Source organism: Taudactylus pleione, unplaced genomic scaffold, assembly GCF_031769625.1.
Source record: "Taudactylus pleione unplaced genomic scaffold, aTauple2 ptg000172l, whole genome shotgun sequence".
Taxonomy (NCBI): domain Eukaryota; kingdom Metazoa; phylum Chordata; class Amphibia; order Anura; family Myobatrachidae; genus Taudactylus; species Taudactylus pleione.
The window spans coordinates 7,393,903-7,407,816 of record NW_028284574.1 but is presented as its reverse complement, the minus strand read 5'-3'; positions in this window follow the sequence as shown (position 1 = coordinate 7,407,816).

Genomic DNA, 13,914 nt, shown 5'->3' with positions numbered 1-13,914 from the left:
TAGAATATCAATAAATAGACCCTGTAACAGTATAAAATTGGATACTCGTATAAAAAAAAGACACATTTGGGTGCCACAGAGAATTTTATACAAATAGATCTACACATCAGACTAAAGAGTAATGTGTGCTTTGGTAGTCTGAGAAGAAGTTCATTGTATTTACTGGCAGTGTGAGCAATTACTGTTTTGACTTGTTGGAGAGATTTCTGCAAGTTTCTACTGTACCTTTCAAGCAAGGGTAAGGAGGGGACAAGACATAGGTCTATACATTTCAAGGCAAATGTTAAGCCAAGTAGGTCATTAAACTGACTTGACAAGAACAGGATGCAGCTGGCAGCAGTGAAGCTCAGTTGTAGCTTCTAAGATTCTTGCTTGGAATATAAACACGTGAATCTTTGTGCATGAGAAATACAAAAGAATATATAACAGCTTCTGCATACTATTAGCAAATATTTTTATACAAACCAATTGTAGATCATAATTAACAGAATAACTTTAACAGATCTTCTAGGTAAATTCACATAATAGTAACCGTATATATATTTTCTAGGGGTCTATTTATCAATTTAGAGATAAATGCACTGACACATAACATTCCTATTTGCAGCAAGAAAGGACCAGATTCCAGATATAATTTTCATGCTTCCAGTTCACTATCATTGTCACTGTAAATAGTAGAGGTGAAAATGAAAACTGCTGGGTTCCATTCCAGTAGTGTTACTGCATAAGAGCGTCCCCTTCCCATATATAGGAACAGGCTACATTGTATGGGGACAGTGGAAATGCTCTGATATGCAGGAGACATCCAGCATTAGAAGCTAAATAAATACCCTCTACTGAAATGAGGGTATTCATGCAGAAACACTGTTTTTTTGTACCAAAAACTGTCCACAGTGCATTGTAAAACTTCAATGTGTTTCTTGATATCTGCTGATGTGTATGGTTTTTGGGCCTGATTCAGAGATGTACGCTAATGCCACCGCGGCTGCAAATTTGTACGCAACAGTAGTGCAAACATATGCGAATGTCACAGTCGTCAGAATTTGTATTGAGATGCACACAGGTGGCTTCACAAATCCAAGCAACTGCATACAAAGTCACGGCATCGATTGCAGGTCAGCCAATTATCCTATCCGACTTGTGAGTAATCCTATGGTCGCACAGAATGGCCACCAGAACTGAGACGCTGAAGCCATTTTCACTGCATATGGGATAGTAGTCACAGGCAGCGACACGCCCCCAAAATGGTCATGACACACCTGCAATACAGTAGCCACCACCCTTGTTGCCGCCCACAAATTGTACCTGCCTGTTATGCACTTTGAAAATAAATCTTGACTGCAAGTAACAAAGGCAGGGGCACCAACAGGGGGGGAGCGCTTACTAATCACCTAAGCCCAGGCTTGTTCGAGGGGCCCTGGTGGGGCCTGGGTCTACTGCTGTCCCCCCTCCCTCTTAAGAGTCTTACTTGTCAGCAGTCCTGCAGGGTTGCACTGGGACTATGGAGGCTGATGCTGCTGAGCAGCAGCTGTCTGCTCTGCCTGTGCGAGGGTGGGTGGGGAGACATCACAGTGATCACACCCTCCCTGTGATATGCCCCTGGCTGAGGGGCTCAAAGCACCCCCTCCACCCATCTCCAACTGTAATTATTTTTTATATTTCCTAATAGGATGCAATTAGGTCATGCCCTTTAAATATAACTGGGGCCCAGACCGACTCTTTACAGGCCTGGACAAAGGTATAGACGTAAAAAGATAGGACTGACACAAACGAAGGCGCTACAATAAAAATAAATAATATATCTCTTTGAGTACTAATTGACACAGTCAGTAGTGAGATCACTTCTCTCTATTTGTTTTTGTGTTCTTTTCCTCACATTTGTGGTATGGAAGAGAAAAACAAACAACAAATGTGTAAAAATGTATCTAAATAGAAGAAAGAATCTCAATTTCAGGCCTTGTGATTCAAAGTGGCTGATGGTGTGAAGGATTAAGGACTTACCCCAACTCACACACTAGCAGTGGTCATGTGCATATCAAGGTACCTTTTCACACTGTAACCCACAAGGCACCCCATGTGGTTTTTCTATGCACACAAGTGAGAAAGTAATTAGATGTTCCCTACTTACTAAGGGTGGAGGAATAGGTCAAGCATACAGGGGCGTATCTACCCATTGGCCAGGATGGCACTCGCCAGGGGCGCCGACCAAAGGGGGGGTGCCGCCCGACAGTGCCACCAGTAGCCAAGGGGTGGACAAGTCCTTCGGCCCCACAAGTGTAGGGCAGACCGCAGTGAGAGCGTTCGTCCACAGAGGGAGCCGGCTGGAGCTCACTAATGAGCTCCGTGTTCCGGCTCCCCCCGCAGCATGTGACAGAAGAGATGTCATACGTCATGACGTCTCTCCCATGCAGCAGAAGAGCGGGCCGGGACTCGGACAGCGGCAGTCGCGTCAGGAGCGGGAACCAGGAAAGTAGAATTTTTTTTTCGTTCTTTGTGTGTGTAAGCCTGGCATTACAGGGGGGCACTGAAATAGGGGATGGCCACTACTGGGGGCAACTTATGGGGGGTGGCCATTACTAGGAACACTGTATAGTGGTGACCGCTACTGGGGGCACTGTATAGGGGGTCTACAACTGGGGGCACTGTATACGGGACTACTACTGGGGGCTACTACTGGGGGCACTGTTTAGGGGGGCTACTACTGGGGCAATGTATATGGGGGACTATTACTGGGGGCACTGTATAGGGGGGACTACTACTGGGTACTATTACTGGGGGCAATGTATAGGGGACTATTACTGGGGTCTATTACTGTTGGCAATGTATAGGGGGACTACTACTGGGGGCAATGCAGCATAGGGGGGATTACTACTGGGGGCACTGTATAGGGGGGGCTACTACTGGGGGCAATGCAGCATAGGGGGGATTACTACTGCGGGCACTGTATAGGGGGGCTACTACTGGGGGCAATGCAGCATAGGGGGGATTACTACTGGGGGATTACTACTGGGGGCACTGCATAAGGGGGGTGGCGGTGCACCAGTACATTACATTGCCAGGGGCACTTGGATTCCTAGATACACCCCTGCAAGCATATAAAGGTTTCTTTATCATACAGTCAGAATTCAGGTAATGATAAGTGTACCCCACTCACAGTAATATCGATGATGATAAACCTATAAAGATTTTCTTAGTGATCCTATGCAGGGTGTAAAATAAAACAAAAGAACCAAAATCAAAGCCACAGTTCACGTATTATATAGCATAAAAGTCCTGGATAATAAAATCTTCTAAAATAGAGCACAAAGTATATGATATAAAGGAAAAATAGATGGCTGTTCACACTCCTTGTCAACGTGTTTTGGTCTATACAGTACTTTTATCAAGACATGACAAAGGTATAGAATTTGACGCTTACACAGTGTGACTCGTACACATGTGCAGGTCACCGATGTTGCTTACTGCAAAATCATTAGTATAGTATCCATCTCTGAATTAACATTTCATTTTGTAGACCACAATTCCTTAAAATAGTTTTAAAGGACTACAAGGTGAAATTTTAAGGGTGTCAGAGCTGGCAATCTTTAGGCCTCATAATACTGTATGGTTTTAATAAGAACTATTTTAGTGGAGAAATGCTTATTCAGGCAAAAGTAAAGTAATACAAAAGCTTTATTCACACACAGTTTTCACATGTATTAAAAACAATTCCAATATCTTCTCATGAAGACCTAGAAGGAGTAAAACTGAATAGTTGGAGACTGATGTCAAATTTAGGGGGGAATTCTATTAGCCGTGATAATCCATTTTCACGTGTAAAAGTATAATTCAGGGTAAAAATGTTGGGACTTGGTTCAGAACCACTGGGACACCCTCCTTATTAATTAATTAGGCACTTAGAAATTTTTAATTGACTAAAGCTGGCCACACACTAGACCAACTTACATCCAACCAGCCAACTTGTTGATTGGTTGGAATGAAAATCTGGTAAGGTATGGGAGTAACTGATGATCAGCAATTTGCTCCTAAATGCCAGAAAACAGATGAAAATGATCGTTCAGACAAGTTTGTTATATGTTTGATCTAAACAATTTGTTCAAACAGTTTTTGTCCATTTTCCGGCATTTGGGAGCAAATTGCTGATTGTCATTTGCTTTCATCCCTTACCAGGTTTTCATTCCAACCAATCAACTAGTTGGCTGGTTGGATGAAAGTTGGTCTAGTGTGTGGCCAGCTTAAGGGCCTGATTCAGCAAGGATCGCAGTTGCTAGTTGCGATCGCAATGTGAATGCAATTATTAGCATATCATCACTGATATTATCTACTGTGTTGCGTGAGAATAAGCAGAATAGTGATCCTTACTGAGTCAGGCCCTTAATTTGGCCAATAATGACATGTCATTGTTGGGGTGAAATTCTGTAAAGTACAGAATAATGGGTTAAAAGTAGAGATGTGTGCCGACCCCCGTGTTTTGGTTTTGGATCTGGATTGGTTTTGCCAAAACCTCACCTCCGTGTATTGTTTTCGTGTTTTGGTTTTTAATCTGGATTTTTTCTTAAAAAATTAAAAAACAGCTAAAATCACATAAAATGGGCCTTTTTTTGTTCCTACAGTATTAAAAACCTCAATAACATTTATTTCCACTCATTTCCAGTCAATTTTGACCACCTCACAGCTCACAATATTGATTTGTTCATCTTGTTTAGGCCCAAAATTTGCACCAAGATAGCTGGCTGAATAAACTAAGCTGCAGCAGTGGGCAGCACAAACACATGGCAGTTCAACTTCAAACATGGCACATCAGGAAACACTTTTATTATTCAAGAGAGGCCTGAGGGAGTTGGAGTATGTATGTAGTTGAAGGTAGGGCAGGGACAGGAAAGGTTGATTGGTAGTAAATTTAATTTCCTTTTTTGATTCAAAAGAAAATGTATGAGGGAGGAGGGGAGGGCAGTAGGCATTTACAAAAAAATGTGATACAGTACATTTACATCAGTCCTTGATACAGAAGAATCCTTGAGCATAGCTGCTGCTGCTAGGAGTTGATTTTCTCATCCCAGAAGGGGACCAGGAAGAGTGCTTTACAAAAAAAAAATTGACTTAAATAATGCTTTGTGAATCTTCTATAAAGGCATTTCCCAACCTGTAAAGGGACATAAAAAATACAGTTAGTTAGTGGCCTTCAAACTGCCATTGTTCCCACTGTCTACTTAACCATATGATATATGTGAACAAGCGGAACAGAGCAGCAAATGCAACATTTCAGATTTACGGTTTAAGTCTTATGTTGTGTTTTTCTTGGGAATTTTTTCTTGAGCGCCATGCCTGCTTGATGGGAGTGGATTTTTTTCATCCCAGAAGGGGACCAGGTAGTGTGCTTTCCAAAAATAAATAAACAATTGACTTAAATAATCCTTTGCAAACCTTCTGTTATGTAATGGAATTTCCCAACATGTACAGGAACATTAAAAAAAACAGAGTTAGTTAGTGGCCTTAAAATTGCCATTGTTTGCACTGTCCATTCTTCTTCTAGAATGCAGAACGCCAAAAATTGGGTGGACCACACATGGCTGATTGATCAACCATGGCGACTGGATTAGTGTCATAAGGAAGAGGAGGCTGCAAATTGGGTGTCATGATATGAGCTGGCCATATGGAGTATGTTGCTGTTAAGGGATCAGGCTGGTTTTCAGTAGACACATTATTATAGTTGTTGTTACTTTGGGTTGCCATCTCCTGAAGGGTGTTTACCAACAGACAGAGACTACCTACCTATCAGCTCACGCATAGACACTTCCAGAGGAACAGAGCTTTGTTCTCTGGAGGGAAGCCAAATAAGTGGGAGCCCCTGTTCCAACATCTGAAGCTCTTATCTCTCCACATCATCTATTATAGATGAAAAAAAAATGTCATCGGGGACATCTAGCTCCTCTTTCTGTACCATGCTCACCCTTTTTGGACAGGAAGTCCAGGATGGATAGTTTGGAAGTAAAAGGCCTAGCAACAGAAGGGGATGGTCATTATCAAGATCTGGACCCCCCCAGTGGGTGTAGTCTGAGAGGTGTTGGTTGGCATGCAGGCAGTGGAATAACAAAGGCCTTCATGTTGTCTGTGCTTACTAGACCATATTTCAGTTTGCAATTCAGGTGGGAATAAAGTCAGCTACAGAACACAATGACAGAATCACTGGATGCCTTAGTGCATTCAGGCCAAATATGATCCATGAATTCCAAGACAGATTCTGGGCAGATTAATCCTTTGCTTGTAATAATCTTTGGTAATTCCTGGAAATGTGGGTGTTATAGCCAGACACTTTGAAGGCTGTAACTTTGAACTGCTTTATAGAAAACATGTGAATGAAACCTTTCCACATTGCAGAACATGATGGAGAAATCCCTTGAAGTTCAGCACCTAGAGCATCTTTTTTCATGTTCTCTGAGGCCTCTCCTGACTTTTGTTTACAATTTTGAATAGAACGGTTTTAGAATTTAGGATGTCTACTCTATATAGATTTGTAAATAAATATAGGCTTTAGTTTTTTAGAGCATATCACTTTCTAAGCTGTTAGGATAACATTTCTACTATGTTTAAGATTAAAAAAACAACTTTTTGTAACCCAATAACTTAGAAAAAAAAGTTTTAATTTCAATATTCATACAGCTCCTTGACAGACAGCAGCACAGCACCCCTGCGCACCTATGCCGATGACAGTGACAGCCAGGTGTGGCTGACATGCACACAATAAAAATTGTTTATTTAGTATTTTGGGCAGCAGCTCCTCGACAGACAGGAGCACAGCACCCCTGCACGCCTACGTCGATGACAGTGACAGACAGGTGTGGCTGACACACACACAAAAAAAATTTGACAAAAAAAAGACAATATATTTTTAGTTTTTTTCAGCTTCAGAAATTGGGCCCAGAGCATAGAATAATCACGACTGGAGTCGGGCAGCACTAGGTTGCAACTTGCATTGCTGGCTGGATCTTGTGCGGTACTGCAGTTAAGCCTAACACACATGCGCACACACGCAGAAAAATTTAAAAGACACTTTAATTGTTTTTTTTTTTTAGCATGACTGGAGACGGGCAGCACTAGGTTGCAACTTGCATTGCTGGGTGGATCTTGTGTGGTACTGTGGTTAAGCCTAACATGCACACACACACAGAAAAATATAAATTACACTTTTATTGATTTTTTTTAGCACAACTGGAGTCAGGCAGCACTAGGTAGCAACTTGCGTTGCTGGCTGGATCTTGTGCGGTACTGCAGTTAAGCCTAACACACGCACACACACACAGAAAAATATAAAAGACACTTTGATTTTTTTTTCGACTACATATTTTTTATTTTTTTGAGTCCAGAACTTGGGCCCAGATGGACACAGTACCAGCCCAGATGTATCTGCACCAGCCCACATGGACACAGCAGACAGCAAAGCACCAGCCCAGAATGGATCAGCAGCACCAGCCCAGGACACAGCAGACAGCACAGACAGCCCAGAAGGATCAGCAACAGCCCAGATGGACACAGCAGACAGCACAGTGACAGCACCAGCCCAGAATGGATCAGCACCAGCCCAGGACATAGCAGATAGCACCAGAACCACTCCCAGCCCTACACTACCCACCCTCTCTGTTCAGTCTCCACAGCCGGAATTAAATGGCGTCCGTCGCGTGGTCCCTTATATACTACAATGATCATAGAGACGAAAGGTCATGAAGCGCAAGATTTTAGACTCTATTTGAGATCCGAGTCAGGCGGAAAAAATCGAGCCTGCATGGATCCGACTCGGATCTGCTAAATTCGGGTGGGTTCCGATCTCAGAGATACGAACCCGCTCATCTCTAGTTAAAAGATGTAGGACAGGTATATGGGGTTCCTGTATGGATGGGCAGGTACAGTTTTTTAACAGTGGCTTAAAATGACCCAAAAATAAACTGACAGGCATTTTTATGTACCCTAATTCTACTACAGCATTTAATTTGCTGAAAAAGACTTGTTTTCTATGATTTTTTCACTGTTATTGAAAAATGCTTATAACAGACTTTGGAACACACTTTAAGAAATCAAAATAGTTTGCTTTTGGCAGCTAACAAACTTCTATACTGTTATCTTATATTAGTTCGCAATTTCTTTTAGGTATAGGCTGATTTCCTTATTTTCATCTATATTTAACGAGTGTAAAACCTGCAAGATTATCTCCAGAATACTGGAAGACTACTGTTCTAATTGAATTGGCCTTTAAATGGGAGCGTGCATACAGGCGATAAGTAAAATTAAAGGGCAATGGGTGCATTAAGTTAACACACATTAGCTTAATGTTTTATCGCTGCTAATTGAATTCCCTCCTTAATGTGACTTCTGTCTAGCGTGCCACTGGAGCAGAGTTTTTCAACCACTGTGCCGTGGCACACTAGTGTGCCGTGTGCGGTTGTCAAGTGTACCGCGGTGGTCAGCTCAGCTCGCTTGTACTGTAGTGCGTTTTATTCCTGTGGAGGCCGATATAGTGTGTGTTATTCCTGTGGAGGCAAATATGTGTTGTCGAAGCTGGATAATTGGCTGAGACAGAATCTGTTTAAAATTAAATCTGCACAACGCCATATTGCGAATGGCAACAAGACGCCATTTTACAACTGGCCGCCCGGCGCCATTTTAGCGAATCTCACACATAAGTACATACGGCAATGCTATTATTTAGCGTTGTGCGATTCCCATGCAATAGAAAGATGTTAAAAGTCCTCATCATATAAATACATACAGTTACTAAAACATATAATATGATCAACCCTGCAAAACACATACCACTGTGTACTCCACAAAACACGTAGTCGCACAACGCTAACTAGCGTCTTTTCTCAATACCCCAATACTTACACACTGTACACTTACATAAAAAGGTTCCCTAGCATTAAGGTTAATATTTAAGGTTTTATTCATTATCAGTAATGTTATGAAATACATGTTATTTGATATGTAAGGTTTAGTACATGATAAGCAGACCGTGTTTGGTGTAATTCTAAACCACTGTGTCTTTGCAGATTTCCGTTTCCATCGGGAAAGAAATCTGCAACATGTGTCTGCAAATTATGGATCATAGAGAGTTAGGCATTGAAACGTATCCTGTAATGCAGCCAGTCTAATTTGTTATGCAGCAGGGAAATGAACACAAAGAGCTGTTGGAGGCTGGATTGTGACCATACGAACTGACCTATGAACTCTACTGTAACAGAAGAACCAGGAAGAAGAACCAATGGAATCATGCCAAACTGTTCTATTGTATTGCCTATCTCTGTAAGAGTATATATGCAGGCTCTCTGAAACTAGATGTTAGTCTTCTTGCTTTGCTGTTGACGGAGGTTTCATCTTTGATGCCGGATCTGGATTCAGAGCGCGTGCGTATGTAACGACTGTACCTTGTGACTGTATAATTTGTTTGCGCTAATTGTATTTAGTTCATAGCGTGCAACTCTTTGTTTTATGGTGAATAATAACTTTTTGTGCTTTGGAACCACAATCAACGTCTGAAAGCAATTATTTCTTGTGCGACTCATAAACGCTAAATAGCGACAATGTTAGAGTGTATAGATAGGTAGCAATCCATAGTTGGGGGCTTCATCGAGTGAAATCGTGCTACTACTTACACGATAGACACACGGTTAGCAATCTCTCACCAAAAGGGTGGAAAGGCACCATAAGCAGGAAAGAACGCTTTGCCTTCGAAAAACTGCTACCACTTCGTTGCTAAGAGACCACTATCTGTATATTGTGTGAGTTCCCTATTCATAACAGTAATAAACTAAATCCCCAGCCAGGTAACAAGGTCAAAGGTAACAGTGTGGGAGGTCTCCATCCCGTCCGGACAATAACTGTTCTCAATGGGAATCCGGATGCAAATGGTGTAGTGCCCACAAGGGAGGTAGCAATGCATTGTCCTTGGACAAGAGTGGAGCTAAATTCCATAATGAATTACTTCTCTGACCCTAAGAAGGAATTAGCCAAATGCCAAAGATTTTTGAAAAATTTGGGTAATGCTCACGAGCCAACCAATAAGGATTGGTGAGTGGTGTTTTGGCCTGTCTTCCACACAATACCGACGTGAAAAAGTTTACAATTTTGGCTTGTCTTCCACACAATACCGTCGTGAAAAAGTTTATCACGGATTGCGTATTGGATGGAGATGGTCCCTTAACAAACGAGGGTAACCAAGGTAACATTACCCGCATAATAACTCAATTGGGTGTATATTATCCAGTAGTAGTTAACTGGAGTAAAATTTTCACCATAAAACAAAAGGAGAGTGAATCTGCAGAGGATTACTGTACCCGAGCTCTGCAGGCTATCACCCAGTACACTGGGATAGAAGATATTAACGATAGCACTCACCATAGGGAAATGATCATCACTGTGCTTATGGATGGTCTTAAAGACAATTTAAAGACCCGAGTCCAGACCTCTCTACCTGGCTGGAGAGGAGTTACTGTAGACACACTCAGGGAGTCCGTTATTGAGCATGATAAAAACATCCACAAGAAGAGAAAGACCTACAGCGAGAAGCTAATGGCTGTTAGTATTCAAGCTCTAGAAGGAATGAATGTAACATCACAGCTAAACACCCTCACAAATCCTGTTCAGCCACAAACACAGCCCTTCCCCACTTATCACACACAGCCACAAAACCCATACTATCCACAGCCACCATATTACCTTCAAAATCCTTATCCACACCCACAATCATTCTCTACCGCTCAACCCACACAGCAACCTTTTCACCCACCCCACTCACGAAGGTGCTTTAACTTCAACCAAGTGGGACATGTAAGTAGGAACTGTAGGTTGAAGAAAGTATGACCCCGCCAACCAGGGAGTACCTGGATATCCACATAAGGGATATACACAGAGTGCAGGAAATTTCCAACAGTCACCAGCTCCAATTGTGGCTTTAAATGCTGTATTGGAGAGTGAGAGTCAATGCTAGGGGTCAGGTCATACCTGTAGTCTACAGATAGTCAGGTCAACTGGAAGTACTAGGGAAGTACCAGCGATGATGGTTGATGTAGCTGGTACTAAACATCCTTTTCTTGTAGACACAGGGGTGACCAGGTCAGTGATAAAATCTCCAGCTAATTTACAAGTGACCATCGAGACAGTACCAGCAATAGGTGTAATGGGTAAAGTGCAACATTATCATTTAACCAAATCCACAGAGGGTACTATCGGGCCATTACATACCAGGCATTATTTTCTCCTGGCAGCAGTGGCTCCTACTAACCTACTGGGAAGGGATTTATTATGTAAGATGGGATGTGTCATATACTGTACCCTTGATGGTATATTTCTAGATATCCCAGATAGAGTTGCGCATGAGGTGAGGGATATGTTGCACACTCCCCAAAGGTTAATGTATCACTCTACCAGTTCAGATAAAAATCCATCTCAGGTAGATCAAATGTTATCCCAAATACCAAATTCACTTTGGACCAAGGATGGACAGGACACTGGATTAATGGCAAATGTACCTCCTGTAATTGTAAGTCTAAAAAGTGGTAGGTAAGCTCCAAAAATTCCCCAGTACCCATTAAAACAGGAGGTAGAGTTAGGGGTTTATCCCATAATTGAGCGGTTATTACAGCAGGGAATTTTAGTCCGTACAACAAGTGTAGCCAACAGTCCCATCTACCCTGTGGAGAAAAGTGGTAGGAGGGGTTACAGGCTGGTACAAGACTTTAGAGGGTTAATAAGGTAGTAGAGAGCCAATTTCCCATAGTGCCGAATCCAACTGTCATTCTTATGCAGATCTGACCAAATGCAACCCATTTCACTGTCATTGACCTCTGTTCTGCCTTCTTCTCTGTACCTCTTCATCCTGACTGTCAGTACTTACTCGCTTTTACATACAGGGGTGTACAATACACATGGACACGATTGCCCCAGGGCTTCATAGACAGCCCCAGTATCTTCTCCCAGGCCTTATATGACTGTTTACAATCTTTTCAACCTGCCAATGGATCTGTTCTAATATTTGATGATTTATTGTTATGTTCTGATTCATTTATGTCATGTTTAAATGATACTAAACTTTTGTTGCTTCATCTCTCGCAAACAGAACACAAGGTTGCTAAGGACAAACTACAGCCATTCCAGTCCAGGATTAAATACTTTGGTCATTGCCTAACTCAGGGGTTACGACATCTGACAAATGACAGAATCCAAGCCATACAGACCATGACACTGCCGCAGAACCAAGAGCAAATCCGTACCTTCTTGGGAATGTGTGGATACTGCAGAATGTGGATCCCAGGTTTTTCTATTTTGGCCTTGCCATTACAGGACTTAGGACCTCATTCAGAGTCGGTCGTAAGCGTTCGCTTGGTCGTACACATCAGATGTTTCCAAACCACGCATGCGTATGGTTAGATGTGCACATGTGCGTACGAGACCTTGCGATCCAAAATGCTGTTGATCGTATGGCTTACAAGCAGGAAGCGACTTCTGAGAGTTGAATGACAAGAAAGGCTGTTTGTGAGTGTTGACGGGGGTGGTGGTCTGCAAACCCAGGCAATCCTCACCGTTTTCAGGGCATTTTAGGGGCGTACATAAATTACCTGCTACGACTGACATAGAAGGCCAGAAGTAGTAAAACATCACTCTGTGAGCAGTTTCAAGGCCTGGCTGATCATACAGCTTGAGGTTGGGTAGGAGCTCCCGCAAGCCACACAGTACAATGTTATAATAATCGATTGATGAAGCTAATAACACTGCTAATTGGCTTGTAATTGATTCAGCTGCGTTTAAGTTAGCTAATAATAAGAATAAATAAATTTCATGGGGATGGCTTTTTCTTAGCATTTTTTTTTTTATTTTGTGGGCATCAACACAACACAAGCGGCCGCAACCATCAGAAGAAAATTAACATATAGCGACTGACACGACTGACAATGATCGACTCGATAGCTAGCTACTATCACTCGTCAGCTAAAGGAGGTGTATTGTTCATGTATGGGCATCACTTTGGTTGCAACCGACCGGCCATGAGATTGCTTCCTTTTTCAGATTTGCGGTCGTTAGGCGTACGACCGGGCAGCCGCTTAAGACCGACTCTGAATGAGGGCCTTAGTCTCTTCCTCAAAGCCCGAACATGTCATACACACAGAAGAATTAGAGCAGGCTTTCCTTAATCTTAAGGATAGTCTGACAAGAGCACCTGCATTGGGATTACCTGATTATAAAAAACCTTTCGATTTGTATTGTACGGAAGCTGATGGTTGTGCAGCAGGTGTCCTCACACAAAAACATGGTGATGCCAGTAGGCCCGTAGCATACTATGACAATTGGACACTGTGGCAAGAACACTCCCAACGTGTTTAAGAAGTGTAGCAGAAACTGCTCTATTGGTCAGTAAGAGTGAGGATGTGGTATTAGGCAGTGATATGATTGTCTATACTCCCCATGCTGTATCTACTTTGCTAAACTGTGCCCATATCAGACATGTCCTCTCAGCTAGCTTCACAAAATGGGAACTAGCCCTAATAGCACCTGCAAACACCACCATCAAATGGTGCAGTACGTTAAATCCAGCAACGTATTTACCATATGTGCAACATGATGCACAAAGGGTGGAGAGAGGTGAGTTCTGCTGGTATATTGATGTACATGATTGTATGGAATATCTGAATCAGACCATTACTGCAAGATCTGACATACGGGATACACCTTTAGAAAATGTAGATGTGACATTTTACACACATGGGAGTTGTCATAGACAAACTGACACTGGAGAGTTATGTACAGGTTATGCTGTGGTAAATGCCGAATATATCATAGAGGCCGAACCTTTAGGTCCACCTCATTCGGCCCAAGTGGCGGAGCTGGTAGCATTGAGGAGAGCGTATGAGTTAGCAGAAGGTAAATCTG